The sequence below is a fragment of the Furipterus horrens genome, unplaced genomic scaffold (assembly GCF_987537825.1).
Source record: "Furipterus horrens unplaced genomic scaffold, mFurHor1.1.pri manual_scaffold_3, whole genome shotgun sequence".
Lineage (NCBI taxonomy): Eukaryota > Metazoa > Chordata > Mammalia > Chiroptera > Furipteridae > Furipterus > Furipterus horrens.
In genome coordinates this window covers 157,616,028-157,623,130 of record NW_028327173.1, presented here as the reverse complement: position 1 = coordinate 157,623,130, position 7,103 = coordinate 157,616,028, and the positions used below count along the sequence as shown (strand labels likewise).

At 40.0% G+C, this 7,103-nt stretch overlaps 1 non-coding gene across 1 annotated transcript; it reads left to right on the top strand.

Moving 5' to 3' along the window:
- The first annotated feature begins 2,988 nt into the window (after positions 1-2,988).
- Positions 2,989-3,152, top strand: LOC150016505 (U1 spliceosomal RNA). Its single transcript, XR_016510196.1, has one exon. It is a non-coding gene; the product is annotated as a U1 spliceosomal RNA (small nuclear RNA).
- Positions 3,153-7,103: the final 3,951 nt, after the last annotated feature.

Genomic DNA, 7,103 nt, shown 5'->3' with positions numbered 1-7,103 from the left:
ACCCCAAAGAAGCAAAATATACATTCTTTTCAAATGCACATGGGACATTTTCAAAGATAGACCACATGATAGGACACAAAACGAGCCTCAACAAATTCAAGAAAATTGAAATTATATCAAGCATCTTTTCAGACCACAATGCCTTGAAACTAAAAATTAACCTCAGAAAAAAAAATCAAAGACATCCAAACTTGTGGAGAATAAATAACATGCTATTAAACAATGAATGGGTTAACAATGACATCAAAGAAGAAATCAAGAAATTTCTGGAAATTAATGATAATGAACACACAACAGCCCAAAATCGATGGGACACAGCAAAAGTAGTCCTAAGAGGGAAGTTCATAGCAATACAGGCATATCTGAAAAGGACAGAAGAATCTCAAGTAAAAAATCTAACCCTAAAGCTACAAGAACTGGAACAACAAACAAAGCCTACAAGTCGTCGTCGTCGTCGGCGGCGGCAGCCGTCCGTCTCGAGAGACGATGGTGTAGCTTCTTAAGAGTCTATCTGCACCGCCGAGAATGTCTGTGCAGCCCGACTCGGGAGTGACACGGTATCTGTCTCCTCCCGTGTTGAATCGACATCTTGCGATGACACTGGAGTGTCCTCTCCAGTGAAGCTACAGAGCCTGGGCAGGGTAATATGGAGGGTCTGCTGTTGCCCATGCAGCAGACCCCCCCTCTCTTCACAGCTGAAGGATCCAAGGGAAAGACGAGTCAATACAGCTTGGCTTCAGGTGCGCCGCAGGAGTTGCCGGTGATGACTACAACGTCAAACCGCCTTAGGGACTCCAGCTCCGGATTTTCTGTCAGGGTTTACTCCCTTAGCCTTTCCCCTGAAGAGGTATGCCGCAAGGCAGCGGAGGTTTTTTTGGAGTCAGAGTTTTCCTTCTCTGATGTGCCTAGGGCAAGTAGAAGGAAGGAAATCATCAAGATTAGAGCAGAATTAAATGACATAGAGACTAAACAAACAATTCAAAAGATCAACAAAAGTAGGAGCTGGTTCTTTGAAAAAAATAAACAAAATCGACAGCCTTTAGCCAGGCTCATCAAGAAAAAAAGAGAGAGGACCCAAATAAACAAAATTAGAAATGAAAGAGGAGAAATCACAACTGATACTACAGAAATACAAAGGATTGTAAGAAATTACTACAAACAACTGTATAACAAGAAACTCAAAAACCTATATGAAATGGACAAATTTCTAGAAACATATAATCTCCCAAAACTAAATCAAGAAGAGGTAGGAAGTCTCAACAGACCAATAACAAAGAATGAAATTGAAACAGTAATCAAAAATCTCCCAGCACACAAAAACCCTGGACCAGACATCTTCACAGGAGAATTTTACAAAATATTTAGGGAAGAACTAACTCCTTCCCTCATCAAACTATTCAAACAAATCCAAAAAGAGGAAAAAATCCCAAACTCTTTCTATGAAGCCAGTATTATCCTAATTCCAAAACCAGGTCAAGACACAACAAAGAAAGGAAACTACAGGCCAATATCACTGATGAACATAGATGCTAAAATTCTCAATAAAATATTGACAAACTGGATCCAGCAACACATTAAAAAGATCATACACCATGATCAAGTGGGATTCATCCCAGGGATGCAAGGATGGTTTAATATTTGCAAATCAATAAATATAATACATCACCTAAACAAAATGAAAGACAAAAATCACATGATCATATCAATAGATGCAGAAAAAGCATTTGATAAAGTACAACATTCATTTATGATGAAAACACTCAGCAAAATGGGAATAGAGAGAGCATACCTTAACATAATTAAGGCTATATATGAGAAGCCTGAAGCCAACATCATACTCAATGGACAAAAACTGAAAGCATTCTCCCTGAAATCGGGAACTAGACAAGGCTGTGCACTCTCTCCACTTCTATTCAACATAGTGTTGGAAGTCCTAGCCACAGCAATCAGATAAGTAAAAGAAATAAAAGGCATCCAAATTGGGAAAGAAGAAGTAAAACTATCATTATATGCAGATGACATGATAGTATACCTAAAAAACCCTATAAACTCCACTAAAAAACTACTCGATATAATAAGCGAATTTGGCAAAATAGCAGGGTACAAAATAAATATATGGAAATCTAAGGTATTTCTGTACACCAACAATAAAATATCAGAGACAGAAACAAAAAAGAAAATACCATTTACTATAGCAACAAGAAAAATAAAGTACCTAGGAATAAACTTAACCAAAGAGATAAAAGACCTGTACTTCAAAAATTATGTAACATTGAAGAAAGAAATTAAGGAAGATACAAATAAATGGAAGCAAATACCATGTTCTTGGATGGGAAGAATCAACATCATCAAAATGGCCATACTACCCAAAGCAATTTACAGATTCAATGCAATCCCTATTAAAATACCAATGACATATTTCACAGACCTAGAACAAACACTTCAAAAATTCATATGGAACCAAAAAAGACCCCAAATAGCCAAAGCAATCTTGAGACAGAAGAACACAGCAGGAGGAATCACAATATCAGACATCAAACTATACTACAAAGCCACTGTGATCAAAACAATCTGGTACTGGCAAAAGAACAGACATATAGATCAATGGAACAGAATAGAGAGTCCAGAAATAATCCCAGAACTATAAGGTTAACTAATATTTGATAAAGGGGGAAGGAACATAAAACGGAGAGAGAAGAGCCTCTTCAACAAATGGTGCTGGGAGAACTGGACAGGGATGTGCAAAAAAATGTAACTAGACCACCAACTTACACCCCACACGAGAATAAACTCAAGATGGATCAAAGACTTAAATGTAAGCCGTGAAACCATAGAAGTCCTAGAGGAAAACATAGGCAGGAAAATTTCAGATATCCCATGTAACAATATCTTCACGGATCCATCTCCTAAGGCAAGAGAAATAAAGGATAAAATAAACAAATGGGCTACATCAAACTAAAGAGTTTCTGCTCAGCAAAAGAAAACATCATACTTACCTGGCAGGGGAGATACCATGATCACAAAGGTGGTTTTCCCAGGGCGAGGCTTATCCATTGCACTCTGGATGTGCTGACCCCTGCGATTTCGCCAAATGTGGGAAACTCGACTGCATAATTTGTGGTAATGGGGGACTGTGTTCGCGCTCTCCCCTGAAAAAAAAAAAAGGAAGAAAGAAAACATCAGCAAGATGAAAAGGAAACCAACCATATGGGAAAACATATTTGCCAATGATACCTCAGACAAGGGACTGATCTCCAAAATATATAAAGAGCTTATACGACTCAACATCAAGAAAACAGACAACCCAGTTAAAAAATGGGCAAAGGAACTGAACGAACACTTCTCCAAAGAGGACATACGGAAGGTCCATAGACACATGAAAAAATGCTCAACATCACTAACCATCAGAGAGATGCAAATAAAAACCACAATGAGATACCACTTTACACCTGTCAGAATGGCCATCAACAAATCAACAAACAACAAATGCTGGCAAAGATGTGGAGAAACCGGAACCCTACTGCACTGTTGGTGGGAATGCAGACTGGTGCAGCCAATATGGAAAACAGGATGGAATTACCTCAAACAACTAAAAATGGAACTGCCTTATGAACCAGCAATTTCATTGCTAGGATTATACCTGAAAAATCCTAAAAACCTAATTCAAAAGAACTTATGCACCCCTATGTTCATAGCAGCCCTGTTTATAATAGCTAAGTGCTGGAAACAGCCTAAGTGCCCATCTGTAGATGAGTGGATCAAAAAACTGTGATACATTTACACAATGGAATACTATGCAGCAGAGAGAAAAAAGGAACTCCTGCCATTTGCGACAACATGGATGGAACTAGAGAGAATTATGCTTAGTGAAATAAGCCAGGCAACAGAAGACAAATGCCATATAGTATCACCTAATAAAGGAAACTAATGAACAATACAAACAAATGAGCAAAATTGAACCAGAGGCATGTAAACAAGGAGCACACTAACAGTTACTGGTGGGGGGCGGGTAGGGGGAGGAAGAGAAAGGGGGATAAGTAAGGGAAGGGTCTAGTCAAGGAATGTGTATAAATGACTCATGGACATGGACAGCGGGGAGGGATATGATTGTGGGAGAAGGGGTGGGCTGGGTGGGAGGGAGCACTGGGGAAAATAATGGGACAACTGTAATTGAAAAACCAAAAATATAAAATAAAATAAGAAATATAAAATTAGATATGGATGGAAACTATAATCATGCAATAAATTTTAAAAATGTCTTAAAAAAAACAAACAACTAATGATGGACCACTGGATAAATAGGCAAAATGCATGACATCACTAAGTTCCAGTTTTCACTTCTCTCTCCAGAATAATAATTATTTGGTTTCTTTCACCCTTCCCCTGGTTGGACTGGCTACTTTATAAAGAAGCCCTTTAGTTTCATCATCTAAAATGGTACCAGTATAGATGTCACTCACCCTTGGGACAGGATGACTGGCCCCATTTCCTGTACAAGATCTGGTGCTTTTGATGCTGTGGGCACATCCAGGCTGGTGGTGAGCACAACTTCTGCTGAGGGAAGTGATGACCAATGGTACAGGCCTCCACAGGGGTGTAGCAGGAGGCCGGCTAAGCCAGTCCATTGACCTGCCTATATCTGGGAACCTGGATGCAAGAACAAACAAAAGTGAACTGTAAGCCCAGATTTCCCAGCAAGAGAACAAAGGTTGAAGCTAAGCATACCTTTAACAAGATTAAGTCAACAATTGATCAGAATTTCCTGTCTGGGTTCTCTTATGATAGAGAGTCACTGTCATAAGATCCAAGGACTACATGAACACACTGTCCACAAAAAAATGGCTGTAAGTCTACGTAACCATTCTCCTTGCCAAGAACAAACACCAGAGCTTTTCCCTGAGATACTCTAAAGAGTCCAGAGGGTAAGTCACTTGTAATAACTATAGAAGCAGGTCCTGAACTGATTTCTTGATTGAATTAGCTAGCATTCATCAAGTAAAAAGAGAATGCAAAAAGGAATAGGCACCATCCTGGTCTCAGAGGGGTTTACAGTCCACTGGAAATAATAATCAAATGTTACACATGTAGCATCCTATACAAAATCTGATGTTTTTGATACTGTGCAGCATTTAACCTCCCAGCAGCCCTGTGAGATCTTGCTGTGCAAAAATGTACCAAAATCCATGACTGGGCATAGGCTGCCAGACTTGAAAAAGTACACAATTATGACTAAAAGAGCCTCCTCTATGCATGTTTGAGACACAGAAATATCCCGAGAGCAAGGAGCAAATGGGCACAAAATGTAGCAGGCTCATGAAGTTAAAAGAGTATGCAAGAATCAGAGAAGGTAAACCACAGCACACTAGTCTCTTGTGAGAGAAATACATTTGCATGTTCCCCACTACAATGTACCCTGAAGGTCCCAGATAGGAGTGCTAAGAAAAAGCAAAGACCCTTGGGTCCCACAGTTCAGAGAAGAGGTTGTCTGTAATTCCTATGAGTACTTCTTGCCCAGCTCCTCTGGCTGCAGGGCTCCAGCAACATCATTCCCTGTCCTGAGGTCCAGAGGACCCAGAGTTGGGAAGAGGAAGCTCTAGGGAGGAGCCCTGGAGTTGACCCACCCAGCTGCAAATATGATGCTTATTTTTCTTATCTAGTAGTCCAAAGTTCACACACCAGGAAATTATTTTCACAGGAAGCCGAGAGCCTTCAGCCACTTCCATTCTACTCAAACCAACCCGCTATTCTGCTGCCCTAATCTTTCTGCCCTAAGTAAAACCTATGGAAGAAATATAAATAGAGAAACAGAAGCCCACATCTTACCTACAGCCATTCAACCAACATCCAAACTTTTTGTGACGTGGGCCAAAGTATATGTATCTACTCATGTACATCTATGCATGCATTCATACATGCTAAATGCCACACTTTGAAGTCACTTGCATAGGCTGTGTAGTTGTCATTCTAAAACTCACCTGTATTAAGTATAATTATGATTTGTACTGCAAAGGAAATGCAGTTGGGTGAGCACTTCTCTCCCATATCTCTATAGTGATTATAAACCTGCAGACAAAAACAATCACAAAGGTAGACACTAATGCTATCTTAAAATGATTTCACTAATGTTGGTATTGGTATTTCTCATTGATTAGAACCTACTTTTGACTTATTCTTGATTTAATGATGCTTATTAAAGAAAATAAAGCAGACTCCTCATCATTCAACACACCTAGGGTGTGATACTTGCAGCTTTCAATATGTACTGATTAGACAAGCTGACCATGATACAAAATTCATCATTCTTGTTACCTTTCTGCCACACTATTCCTGCCCACAGATGCATATCTCTGCCCTCCTCTGTCCTTCCACTTACTGATGCTATTTGCCAGGAAGCGAAGGTGTCTGAAAATTGGATCACAGGGACAGCTCCACGCTGGCCTCAGTCATACTGATGGCAAGACTGATCAATCAATACCCTGTGTGACACTTCCAGAATTCATTGGAAATGATGCCCTTTTTAAATGACACCCACATTTTATAGAGGGCAGCTCAAGTTGGGGGAGGGGGGTGGATACCATACCACTGTGTTTTTCTTCAATATATTTGGTTCCAGCAGACGTTGTTGGTTAGGGCCAATGAATCTGTATTTCCAACCTCCCTGCTCCTATCTCAGAACCTTTGAACAAGGGGTTACAATACTTAGGCAACAATTCAAGCTGACATTTTCCTGAGCCCCCAAACCTCACAAATAGCATAGAAGATGGCCATGCTTCTTCCGATGCAATGGCCTTTGAAAATTCTAGGTTAGTTGTGGACTTCCAGCACACCAGTCTTGTAGAGAAAACCAATAGAAATTGTCCTCAAGAATGAAACCTTAAAATTGCCAGACTGCTGTTCTAAATATTTTTTGAGGGAGTTGACACTTACCTCTCCCCTGTGATGCCGGTGGGGGGACACAAAGCAATAGTTTTCTTTCTTTCCAGTAAGTGCAGTTGTCTAGGCCAGCCCAGAAGGTTAGCAGTACTGCTTAACTAAACCAGATGGGAAACTGGTTTAATCACTGAGTTCTAATGAGATGACAGCTACTATTGCTAGCACATCCT